The sequence below is a fragment of the Atractosteus spatula genome, chromosome 1 (genome assembly GCF_055471065.1).
Source record: "Atractosteus spatula isolate fAtrSpa1 chromosome 1, fAtrSpa1.hap1, whole genome shotgun sequence".
NCBI lineage: Eukaryota > Metazoa > Chordata > Actinopteri > Semionotiformes > Lepisosteidae > Atractosteus > Atractosteus spatula.
In genome coordinates this window covers 54,540,930-54,554,914 of record NC_142706.1, presented here as the reverse complement: position 1 = coordinate 54,554,914, position 13,985 = coordinate 54,540,930, and the positions used below count along the sequence as shown (strand labels likewise).

The 13,985-nt window shown below is 37.2% G+C and overlaps 1 protein-coding gene across 1 annotated transcript in view; it reads right to left on the bottom strand.

Moving 5' to 3' along the window:
- The window catches only part of fhdc1 (FH2 domain containing 1), a 48,854-nt gene extending 35,076 nt beyond the window's left edge, over positions 1 to 13,778 (bottom strand). The window contains exon 1 of the mRNA XM_088923662.1: positions 13,648 to 13,778. The gene's annotated coding sequence lies outside the window, so the exon portion shown is untranslated. The remainder of the gene's footprint in view (positions 1 to 13,647) is intronic.
- Between the last annotated feature and the right edge of the window lie 207 nt (positions 13,779 to 13,985).

Sequence of the window (13,985 nt, the reverse complement as noted above, 5' to 3'; positions counted from 1 at the left end):
GTTATTTACAACCTGGACGAGATGCTTACAACAGTTTTAAAAATAAGAAATAAAAAATGGAGATGAAGGAGGATAGTTTCAGCTCACTCTTCAAATTGTTCCAGTCACTTTTTAGCAATAAAGCCTGTTTGTAACTAGTGTAGTTTCTAAAATCAGTAGCTGCTCTTGTGAGGTCAGGCTGATACAAAGTGTAGAGAACTGCAATAAATTCTTAAAACAGAAAGGTGTTTTTCCAATTAAAGATCTGTAAATTAATCCGAACCATTGACATATCTTCTAGTATGCAGAAAGGACCAATTAATTAAAGAATTAAGATCACAATGATGTGTGTGATTAAGGTCACAAGTGATAAATCTTTTCGGCAGAATGGTTCAATACACTGAGTTTCCCAAAAGCAACTTGAAAGCTGTATTGAACAGAACAAAACCTACAGATGCTGACAATTTGCACAATAAATCCCAAACCTGTCAATGTATAGGCCATAAGGGTATATTTGCTCACTTGCTACAGTCATGCATGATAGGATTTTGACTGTTCTCACACCTTTATTATGATATACAATATGTCTGTGGTTTGAAGTCTCTTATATTCAGTTTTCCTTATAAGGGTTGAATTGAGGGGTAATTTACATTTCCCCAGGATGGACGTACTCCTGCACCTTGCACCTTAGTACAATTAAAAATAATAATCCTCACAATATACTTCTGTAAAGTCTTTGATTTTTTTATTTTATATTTATATTTTTTTACGATCAGTTTCTCATTCTCATTCTGCATCTCCAATAAGTTGTCACTAAACCATTCCACAACAAGGTTAATGTTGATGAGAATGATAATGAAAATGCATGAAGTGAGCTCTTTATCTTATTTCAAAATGGTTTGAAAACAGGTAACCACTATTGTGAACAACGTATTTTTATTATTTCTTTAAACCTTACAGTATTTGAAAGGTGTGTAACTAAGAAGCCCTCACTAAAATGAGATCACTACACCCGAAGAAGCAACCAAAATGCTGTGTTCATTCTTCCTCCTTTTCAGCATGGAATTAACCTTTACACTAATGTCTTGTTTAAACAGTGGTCTCTGTTTCAGTAACACACTGAACATAACAGACATAGCGTCCCTATAATGTTCTGGGTTCCAGAATCTGGATGTTTCAGGCAGCATATTCTAATCAGACACACTTGCTTCAGGTTCATGGATCGAGCAAAAGACATGTCCTGCATGGTGATCGTGAGCAAACAACGTCAGTCATTCCCTGATGCAACTGAACTCTCAGAAACACGAGGAAGAGCTCTGCTAATTTGTATCTAAGATTTGTAGATGCAAATTGATTCTCTTCATTCTATAAAAACTCACATTTAATGCACATGTACTTAGTGTGCAGTATAAGCAGGCAATTTGCATCTACAGAATTCACAGATAAAAAAACAAATATTGAAACGCATTACTATTGCTTTTGACCATGCTTAAAAAAAGGTCATACAGAAACTTTGAGAGGTCTTAGTAACTTCATTATAGATGGTACTGTATATTTGTTTGCCGAAACTGAAAGGGGTTTTATTTTCGGTACATTTTGGACCAATATATCGCATATAATACTGGACACATTTTTCTATGAAATCATTGGAATACAATCCAGTTCTTTCAAAGTACTAAAATAAAGCTGCAGCACTCACCAGTGGTAGCTGACAAAGGTGGCTTTAGAGAGAGTTCTACAATAATCATGAGCCCATCTACAGTCCACAAGGAGCTACAAGACAGTTATGTATTTTAGGTTATAACACCTCAAAGGTCATAAGAAAATTTAAGTTTGGACAGAACATTTACTGTATTGTTTCTTTTATGTGTTCTGGAAGCACTAGAAGCAATGCATGTACTATACAGTGCCCACCATAGGTATCAGGACAGTGAAGTCGAAATTCCTATTTTTGCTGTAAACTCAAGCAATCTGGATTTGAGATGAAAATGTGATTATGAGGCATAAGTGCAGGACCTCACCTTTTATTTCTGGGTATTTCTATGCTTATATGTTTTGCCATTTACTTGTTTTGTGTTTAATCCCCATATTTCAGGTGAAGTGTACAGAAATATCTTGTCTGCCTATGTACAAGAAACTGGCTGGCGCTTCATCATTCAGGAAGACAATGACCCAAGGAGAAAAAAGTGGAAAATCCTAGACTGACCAAGTCATTCTCCTGATTTAATTCCAATTGATCAAGTATTTTACTTGCTGAAAAGGAGACTGAAGTCAGAAACCCCCCAAAACAAACAGCAACTGAAAACTGACAATGGCTGCAGCAAAGGCTTGACAAAGCAGCTCAAACAACCAAAATAAGAGTTTAGTGATGTCAGTACTGTAGGTCACAGACTTGATGCATTTATTGCGTGCAAAGGATTTGCAACTAATCACTAAGTTATTTTTATTTTTTTGTTAAGTACAATTAAGTTGTATTAATTTAATTTACTTCAAGTTCATTTGTCCCAAAACGTAAGCTCATCTAAAATGGGAGGATGGAACACAAACAGTGATATAAATTCTAAAAGTAAAAATTATTCTAAAAGAACACTAATCTGTGAAGCCTGCTGGAGGAAATATCATGGACTGGCTATTCATGTCACCTCTGTGTTTGACTCTCTCATCTTTACTGATGATTTAGCAACAGGAAAATGAATTCTGAAGTTCATTAAAAAAACTTCCTGCTTATGATTCTTCTTAAAAGAACATAAGAAAGGTTACAGATGAGAGGAGGCCATTCTACCCATTTCAGTAGCTGTTGATCTCATCCAGCTGTTTCTTGAAAGAAACAAGAGTAACAACATGGTTTTAACAACATGGCTGGGTAGCTTAATACTTATTGGGAGATGCTACATCATGCAGCATGACAATGACTCAAACAAGCTGCCTATGCCACCATTCATTCACCCGTTTTCTAAGAGCTTCATGTAATTCAGGGTCGCGGGAGAGCTGGAGCCAATTCTGGCAAGCAACAGGCGCAAGTCAGAATGCACCCTGTACAAGACTGCCCAAACCAATCACCAGATGTAAATCCAATCGAACATGAATTGTACATGCTGAATAAAATAAAACAGAATTCAAAACTAATTTGGTAAGACAAGAAATTAACGTGGTTGCAGCAAAGCAGCTAAAATGATTATACAAAGAGTATGGTGGCTACACAGGTTAAAGACTCCATGCTTTTATGATGTCAGGGGGATAAGCAACTAAATACTGACCTTCACCTTTACCTTTACTTAGCGTATGTGTTCCAATATGTATTGTATGGCTATTTGAAATCACTGTTTTGAACAAAAAGTATGGATTTGTTATAATATGTTCCAATGGGATTACCAAAAATAAAATATTTACTACACTGTATTTATTATTCATATTTTTCTCATAATTACAAATACTAATTATTTGGCAAAAAAATTATAATAAATGTTTTGACTTTGCTCTTCCAATACTTGGAGAGAACACTTTGTATAGTTCAAGTTTTCCTCACTCTCCACTCCAGTCAATTTTCTCTTTACCACGTCTTGTACAATGGTACAAAGAACATTACTTTCAGTCCATTTTCAATACACAAAATACACACCGTACCTTTCAAAACTGCTCAAAAAATAACCCTTGAGCAAGTAAAACCTGAAAAGGAAAGTGCTTTTTTCAATAAAGGTCCTGTGGAGAAACTGAATAGCTCCGGTTTCATACAAAGTGCTCTTATTACTAGAACATAAAAGTTTTCACAGTCATGCATAATATATTTTATATGGTTCAAGTTACTCCACGTGCTCTCATGAAAATTGCAGATCCTTTTGAGGGGGAAAAACGTGTTTAAGGGTAAATACAAAGACATAAAGTAGGGGCAAGAATAAAGCGAAATAAAAATAACTACCAATCACTGACAGCCTGCTGCTGGCAATGAAATAGTTAGCAGCAATAGGAAGAACAGACAATGGATTTATGAATGTTACTGACAGTGTTGTAAACAAATTTTATTAGGGGACATCCCTGTTCAATTCTCATATTTTGTTAGCAAACAGTACTGAACTGCCTAAAATAACACCCTCACAGCAGCTAGCATGGGATAAACACACTGAATCACAATGAAGACAGAGAGAACAGAATTAATTTCCTAAACAAGATGGTTCAAAGTCAGTTTGATCTACTGTCGACCAGTCACCACAGCACAGCAGTGAAATACTTCAACCAGTCTGGTTCAATATTTATTTTTTAATGAAGCTTGTCTTGTTTTTATTTTCTTCCCAATAACATTGTAAGCTTAATTTAAAGGTGAAACTCTTAAAATAGAATTGCTTAAGGGCAACAGCATTTAACTTAAAGTACACTTTTTTCACTATACATGTGATGCATACAAATATTTGGTGAAAGGGCAACACTATGAGGTTTATAAATTAGGTAATCCACAGATTATGTATAGTACAAGGTTACTGATAGAAAACACATATTCTAGAGTAGTGCAGTCATTTCAGAGGGCCAAATTGTTTTTTTTTCCTTTCATTTTGATATTCATGAGCTCTTAACTGCTAGAGCCAGACTGACTCCTGTGATTTAACTTTTTTTTTTACTTGCCTTTAGTTCCTGCACTCAGTCTTGCTTTTAACCATACTCTCCTATACTAGTGTTTCTGAGAACAAAGTCACCAATCAAAATTCCATCCATTGTGTTCTCAGCTTGCTTATTAAGACTTTGCTGCACTTTTAGACTAAGGGATGACGTTTAGAGACAGGTTAGAATGGAGTCATATTGAATTTATAAACACTGGGAAACTTGTATTTGAATGCATGGCTAATTATTACTGAGCAGCTCAGCATGGAGCAAGGTTTACAGAAGATAATCTGGTCAATATCCAACCTTGTATTTTTGTACAATTTTGTATCCAAAATTGTACCTGAGGCTTTGTTGTGTGATTTTAACTACACTTGTGAACTTCAGCCCAGAGGTTCATATATAGGTACTGTATGTCTGTATAATGGCTTTCAGTAACATCATATTGGCATTTTTCACCAAGTTATTGCCAAGTTAAAATACATCTCTATGCACATTTATTGCACACCACTCTCTGAAACAATGGCAGGATATCATGCGAGTCAGCTCTTTCTAAGAAAAAGATAAAACTTCACATTCTGAAAACAGCTGGACTTTTGGACTTCGCCCCGAATTTCCGCCCCTGGACTCCTTGGACTTGTTCGCCCTGGCTACGCCCCCCGAGCACCAGTTCACCATCGTCACGCCCCCCTGTCTGTCAACCCCTCCTGATCCTCGTCGTCTCCTCCCCGTCGTCCTACTCCCCTCAATTCCGGAATATACCGTCTGCACAGGGTCCAGTACTACGCTTCGTGACACGTATTGCCTTCCTGAAAAGTCAGCAACGGCAACATTCACTGAGTTATCGACAAAACTATACTAAATGAGAACTTTGTAGAATGATTCTAATGTTTTGATAATAATCAGCACTGATGCAGGATGTAGGGGCAGTTTTCTTTACAAAATTGTGATTGATATATACTGTAATAGAGCAGGTCCATTCACAACAAAATAACCAAAATTCCTGTAGGTTCAAGCATACATACTGTAGATGGAGTTGATACATTTTTCCAGGATGGTAGAAGTATTGTCAGAATGCTTCAGAAAAAGGAGGAACGGTATTTATTTACAATCAGTTTTACACATACATTGGAAGTGAGGAAAAAAGTAAAGGGTTAAAGGACTAAAAATCACTAAAAAGACAGGGACAGTTCCTCAATTATAAGGGCATTTCAGTGAGTTTTCTTCTGATTTGAAAAATGAGCTGAATTTTGTTCAGGCTGTCTTGGGATTCCCATGTAGTTTCATTCCTTTAATAACCAACAGAGACACTCTACACAATTATAGCTGGATCCGTCATCCCACTTCCTACTGACCCCATTTTTCTTCAGGTTACTTTTAACACTTTCCTGTTTTGACACTTGAAGAGCACATCAGCATGTTGACAAGAATTTCCTGAGGAATGAAACGAAAAGAAAGTGCGTGCTGACTTGCGATGGGCAGCAGCAGGTGAATCAGTGCCTTGTGCTGGAGGGGGGTGACAGCAGGATTCAGCCTGAGCTGACAATCAAACCCCATTTCCCAGGCTGCAACTGGAGTGTGGCACAGGCACATGCCTGCTGGTTTTGTCAGACAGACTGATGTGCAGGATAGCTGGGCCCAAACTAAATAAACATGAAATCTTCTCATAGAGAAGATAGGGACCATGGGCAAACAAATGATAAAAAAAACATATATTTTATAGATTATTAAAATATTAATTTTCTTTTATAAAACAATAAACTCAATTAGCAGCAGCTGATTGACTTTATAGTACATTAAGTTTAATTTGAAATTGAAAATACGTACAGTATAGGACCAAATGCTTTTTGTGGATGTTATTAGGTTAGGACTCAAATCAACTCTTATGAATAGGATTTGTTACTTTTAGAAAAATCATTAGGTGAGAGCATTTTAAAATTGAGCACAGATTCACTGATTATTTGGACTTTTTTAATTTTTCCCCACAATGTTTTTAAAATGAGCTTTTATTCTGTTTTACACTTACTTCTTCTTAAAACACAATTCCTCACAATCCTTCTTAAATTTAATCTCATACTTTTCATTGGCTATTATCCCACGACAACTGCTTTTCATTTCTTAATCCTGTCTGTCTCTAGAACTTCTTCTTTAAATCTTTGAAGTAAGGACTTTTCTTACTCAATCAAATCCTTCTTCTAGCTGAAAACTTTGCTTTACATCAAAAGCCTTGAAGAAACTGGGGTCTGAGGGATTAGGTAATCTCAAGAGCATCTTTTATCTTTTCTTGTTAGAAAACATGTTTCAAGATCACTTAAAGGAAAAATTACTATTTAAATTAAATTACTATTTTTTTATTTCAGGAGGTTTTTGAATGCCAAGTTACAACATTTTCAGTTTATGAAAATCAAAGAACTGTTATTTCTACCTCAGTGAAGATACAAACATAAATGAAAGTAAGAGATTGAGAAACAGATATCTGCACGCAATAGTTAATAAAGCAATAAATATGGTTATTTCTGACATTGTATCTCATGTTGACGTGCTGTTGGTCCTTCTGGAAGGGGTATAAATGTGTGGTAGACTCCGTTAAAGGATATATTTTAAAGAATTAAAGAATATTTCAAGTTTGCTAGATGATTGCAGGTTTAACCATTCTTTGCAAATTACAGAAGCCTGCAGCTTTTACCTTGTTCACACAACGAAGCAAATGAATGTTGCACTGATCACAAGATACCCTTTTTTGGTGTCCCAGATCAGCTGAAGACAGAAAGAACACTAAAACTTTCAGCGATACACTGTGTGGGGCCAGCGGCCTTGCTGATTCCTAATAGAAAAGCAGTTTGTTTTTAATACCCAAGTGAAACACAGGGGTGGTTTGAGCCTGCACAAATGAGTCTTAATACGTCAAACTTCAAGAGCACAGCAGGGTTCTTTGGAATTTGCTCCCAGCCTATTTGAATAAGATCAACAGCACAACAAAAAGCAAAATCCCTTCCGGGTGTCCTAGGCATCCCTGCACTCCGACATTCTCCTGCCGAGAGAGGGACCATTAACAGAGAGGCTCTGTAAGAGGAAGCCTGCTGAGAATCTGGATGTTCAGTACCTTGAGAACATGAGTGTCACAGCTCAGCCATATTGTGTAGGACTTCTGAGGCAATACAGCACCTTGACAACGAATCCACTTCCTTGCTTACAGGTTATGTAATCTCATGAGGATGTTCTCAGTATTCTACGTATATTCCAAAACACCCTACTTTTCAGCCACAGGTTTGCAGCTCCGTGCACCTGTTACAGAACACAGCCAAGACTGTTTTTGCTGATCCAGGTGCTTTTTAAAAACAAAATAGTAAAATATTGCCAACAAGGGTGGAAAAAAATCACTTTCAATTTTTCTCTAGCTATTTTCAATTACCCAGTCAGATGCCATTGAGCCAACAAGTATACAAGAATAATTGGTTTCAAGTATAGTTCCACATTTTTTTCTTCACATTATGTAAGGAGTTATGCTATTGTCTTAATACTCCTACGTTTTGATTGCATCCTTGTATGGTCACTGTTTTTTTAACTGGAGGTCTTTGGTCATCGAACTTATACAGAGGGGAACTGTAAATACAGATTTCTTCTGTCTAAATGAAATACACTGGGGGAAAAATGTCTAATGATTTTTCTATTTATAATTTTATTATTAATATTAGAATTAATCTAGAACCTAAATAACAGACAGCAATTTCTAAAAAGCACATTGTTCAGTTATATAATTCTGAAAACAAAGTATCACAAAAATAACTTTTTTACACATCTTGTTCCTTTGCTTTGATGTGTGACAACAGAGACCATGAATGCTTTTGAAATAATCTATTGACATTAGTAAAAGACTGAGTTAGGAGAACAGTCTGTTCTACACTTTAGCCCCTCTGCAACCATCAGCACAAAAGACAGAATTATGAACCCTTCTTTACCAGCAGTATGGTTTTCCAGTTCATCTTTTATTAGATCTGAGGATTTCTAGATTTGTGCTATGGGACCTCAAAGAAATTTTATCACTGTATTTCCGGAAGTGCTAAAAGAACAAAATGAAGCATTTTATGTCACTGTAAAACTTTCCAATATCTGTTGTTAAACTATTTGCTTTGATTGCAGACAGAGATAGATCGATTTAGGTCATAAAAGAACAGTAAGTGGTCAGATTCCACCTTCGCTGCAGTACCAATCCAGACAAAAAAGAAAAAACAAATAAAATGGCAGAGTGAAAAAGGAGCCGACATTCAAAAGAACTCCCGCAGACCCTTCTGTATCTTACTAACAAGATGTACAAGTTAAAGTAGACAATGTAACTTGGCCTCCTGGGTACACCTTTTCCCAAGAGCATGCTGGTTCCAGCCTGTGGCACACTCTGTGCGGAGTATGCATGATCTTTCTATACTTGTGTGTATTTTCTTTGGATGCTGTCTAGGCTAATTTGTGTCTCTAAATTTTCCCTCTGTGTTTTTGTGAGGGTGTGTGCACTAGAATGAACTGGCATTTCATCCAGGTGTAGTCCTGCCTTGTGCCCTATGCAACCAGGATAGTCTCTGGGCTGGAACAATCCTTAAACCAGGAATAAGCGACTTTCTGATGGATGGATGGATGAATGAATGAACGGATGGATGGTTAAAAACATAACATGCTGTTTATGGATCTTCTACTGTACTGTATGTGGACAATAAAATAGATTCTGATTCTCACTAGTCCCATGATCTGCTATGCAGTGAGGCTGTTAGCGCAGACTGGCTACTATGCATTACCAAAGTGGGTGCTGCCCTGAAAAAGTGGATGAAGCAAGTTCCCCTGCATGTGAAGTGCTTTCAAATCCTTTGGGAGGAAAGGGATTACATTACAAATATTACAAACATAATGATTAATTTCCTCATTCTTTATTGTACATAATTAGGTTAAAAAACATTTGAAATTCTAAGGGTCTGATTAATTACCCTTAAACGCTATTAATTCACAGATACTCAATTCTGAATTCCACATAACAGTGTCAACAGACAAAACTAATAGGCAAAGTCTTAAAATGTCACTTTATTGGAGAACAGACAAATATGTTAGCCCATTCTTTAATGTTTGAGCTGCTTCTAGGGGAGATGATGGCAGAGTGTTACTGGAGTTTCCATAGTGAATAACAGGTGGTAAGTGGAGAAGCAGTTGAGATGTGCAATATTTATTCGGAATGGCAAAGAGGCCCACACACAGAAAAAGCAACCACCCAATCCGTCTTCCCTGCACTTACTCGAATTAGGATGACCTTGAGGAAAACCAAAAGCTAGAAGAAGCATGAATGACATAAATCAAGATATATTTATGTTAAACAGAAACTGTTTAGGAAGAACAAAGTCTTATTTATTGCCCTTCGTTGACTTTTAAATAGCAGATGAATGCTCTCCTATCAGTGGTCATGTACTGTATCCTGCTGCCTCTAAGGCTGGTCTATTATCTTTTATATTTTAAAATGCTCTAACCTTTGTCATACATTCAGAGACGTGCTGTATATCATTAGATCCTCAAATATTAAAGTTTGCTTATGTAACCAGAAGTAGTCTTTTTTCACCTAGCTTGCTGAGGGAAACTCTATGACACATCAACCTCTATTCTAACACCTAATGTTTCTATCCATGTGAAACCAAGCATTCAGAGCTCCATCTGTTTCAGGGAGAAACATGTACACAAGTCATCACACTTATATGCTCATGCTACTGTATATATACTCTATGACAACAGTTATCTGATAAGACATAAAGAGTTTGCCAAAAATAATGCCATTATATGTCAACAAAGGTATGTCAGTTTCATGTGTACTGTATGTAATAACATACTCTGAGCTTCCATATTTTTTCAATGCTGGGTCTCAGAACTACAAAGGTCATTTCTACCTGCCCTCAAGAGCAATTTTATTGTAAAGAGTGTTGTTCAGGTTCAAAGCAGAAACCAAAGCTTGTTTAGCTTGTTTTATGAAAATACAAGATTTACACTGAGATTTATGATTATTATATTTCATCGTCCTGAGTGAGTACTAACAGTTCTTGGTGTTTTTCTGCCCTAAAGGAGTGTGTACACAGATACTTTATACAGATAACATTTTTTCCACCACAAAAATACAGTACATAATGCTTTTATCCCAATATCGTATTCAGACCTATAGTATGTGACACTTTTCTTTATCCACTTAAAAATACTGTCAGCTTTACATTCATATTTTAATTCAGGGAGAGAATTTTGAATTAAACCTCAACAGATCAAATATGCTCAGACCTTGGACGATTTCTGACAGTAAAGAGAAATGGAAGTGGAAATTTAGGGAAAGTTTCTCTGACTTGCAACAACATTGTGATTTCTTTAACATTTAACGTTAACATTTTTGGAGTAAAGTCAATAAAGTCAAGTTATGGATGACTTCCCATATTTTCTTTTCAGACAATCTTTAGGGTTTTTTTTCAGTCCTTTCACACGTAATCCATCAAGTATGTCTAATTGCTAAAGATGGTGTCTGAAATTCTGCATTTTTTCTGTTAGTTTGAGTTTCCATGGTAATGAAGAGACCACCCTCCCCTCTGACCTGACCTGAAAACAACTTTTCACTGAGCTTTGTTCCTGACACTTGAATGCATGGCTTACAATTCCTTGTAGCAAGTGAAATAGCATAACCAGGCACAGGAAGCGCTGCTTTCAGCAACCAGAACAAGCCAGGGCACACAGGGATAAAAAGCATCAGCTTCACGAGTAGGTCAGAGGGGTCCTGCTTGATATGAAGACATAGGAAATACAGAGCAGAAAACAACCAGTTTGGCTTTGCACACACACAAAAGACGCATAATCTTGTGACACAATTAAAACATCGTGAGTTTTTTTTTTAGAAAAATGTGTAAACTCAATTATATGTTTTAAGTGTTATATATCAAATATTTTGAAAATTGGGACAGTCAGCAACATAATTGTAAAGAAAATGGACGTTTTGGGAGCACCGTATTAAATTTGTTAACGCAGTCGTTATTATGATGCTCATTCCATTCATTAAGCCATCCTAAAAACTATGGAAACAACAGAGATGCCAGGGGGCTTTTTTCGGCCACCGTACTTGTTAATAGTGCAGTCACGTAGTAAAATCCGTGGTAATCCACTTCAAAACATTTCTAAATAAATTTCAACCAGTGTTCGAATTTGGGCCGCTACCACCTGTTGCCCTAAACTGACGTTTTGATTTTTGCTGGTACTGTAGTCCCAGCTCTTTTTTAATGGTTGCTGAAACAAAATACCCAAATAACTCCACCGTATCCCATTTTAATTGGGTTAGTTTCAAAACACAGCAAATTTAATCCGTAATATCGAGCACTATAATATGGGTGTGCTTTTTTAATCGTGTACGGTGTGGTACCTTGAGTTGAGATTAAATATATATACATAGTTTGTTTCCCAATTATTTTTTAATGTTCCTGAAACGAATTTTGAGACCTTCTCTGCATAGTTTTTCTCTCAGTTTTTTTTTTCCTCAAGGCAAAAGAATAAATCCGCGAAAAAGTGAGGCAAATTTCTGTCTTTAGAGTGGCGGTCTCCAGAAACAAGCTTTCTCAATTCTGTTACTTTTACCTAGCGTTAAACTAATAAACTGATTCCAATAAATACTTATACCAACATTACGGTTTCTAGATTGCGGGAAGGGGGGACCTGCTATTCTTTTTATGCCCATCAAGGACTACTCCTAGCCAGCCCCTCTGAAACTGTAGTGCGAATACCTGCTGGATGGTGGCACTGCATGCTTAGTCACGCACACACTCGAGCAGGTCCTTGCTTTAAGATTTTAAGGGATAGCCTTTAAGCCGCCCTTCGCTGCGATAAAATTAAAACGTGTTATCAGTTTTAATCCTTAATTTTACTTTTTGCAAACAAATGTGAAGCGACGCCTTCACCGCCTGGCAGCCGTTTCTATGCCAATGCTGCAACGGGTCCGGACTCCCGGAGACGCCACAGGTTGCGATGCCGGATCACAAAAGCAAATTCGGTTTGAATAAGAGCTTGTAATTACTTGTCTCCACAGTCCGAAAGAAGGGAGGGGGTGCCTACTTTAACACTGCGATACAATTTCTCCAGTAACTCGCGTTTCTTTGCTAACCAATGAGTTATAAGACAAGAACATCACTTAAAAGCGTTTAACTGAGGAACCGAGGTGCACAGCTGCACCAACGGCGCTTGTGAGAAAAGAACATGAGTACTATCAGGAGTAAAATGAAATCGGTAACATACAGGAAAGCATACTATTAAATAAGACGCCACTGACGAACACCAACAAAGCGAAAACCACCGGTTACACCATAGCCCTGAATTGATACAATCCAGTTATCCATTTCTACAGATACTCACACTTGCATTCAAAAACACAAGCGGCAAACTTAAGAGTAAATATTTTATGTTCAATTAAGGTGACAGCAGACACCTTTTAAAGTTATTGTTCTTCATACCACTATGAAAAAAAATGAAAACCTCACTAATTGTACGGTAGTCGAGTATAAAACACAGCGAATAAAGCACCTACGCTCTATCTCTAGGAGATAATGTAAGAAAATACTTAACAATTGAAATAAGGTCATAATCCTAACCAATCCATAATAAAATCTGATTTGAACTTCAGGGGTTATTACAAAGAAATTAATTCACAGTACCTTAAAGATATCATTCATATGGATCTCAGGTTAATTTAACCTTTCCCAAAAAGGTTAAATTAACCTGAGATCTTACCTTTTTCGGTGTCTTGTTTTCTTCTATAGTATTTGTCAATGTAAAATGAAATTACACCAGTTTACCACAGAACCATAAGTGTACAAGGTGCGGTTGACGTTACATTCAGTATACCGCATTGACCTGCACTTCAGCAATGACAGGACACGCTGGTCCGGAAACCTCGGAATACCTAACATCAGTCGAGCACAGCAGGTCCGATGACCCAGATGATGTCACATGAACTACAGCCTTGCTCGTCTGCATTGCCCGTGTTCACTGCACAGTACATGTCTACATATAATATTTGATGTTAAAGGAGCAACATACCATTAAAGAGATTAGGGCAAACGAAAATAATAGATATCCCCAATTTGGATGTTTTTCTTCGAGGTAAAGCAAGGTGAATTCAGCCCACTTCAGTGTTGGAGTACAATCCTTAGGCTCCGTCAGCAGCTGGTAAACTCCCGATCGCTGCGGCTCCTTCAAACCTGTAGGGATTCTGGAAAACCAGCAGCAGGCAAGCAGCATCCACGCCTGCGCAGACTCTGGAAATGATTGGTTCAGGTGGCAAGAGTGCTGTCCCCACCCAGCAGCGACAGCGACAGCGCCAGCGCCAGCGCCTGCTTTCCTAGTGCGCAGTGTTCAGAGGTTACTCTTTAAAGAGA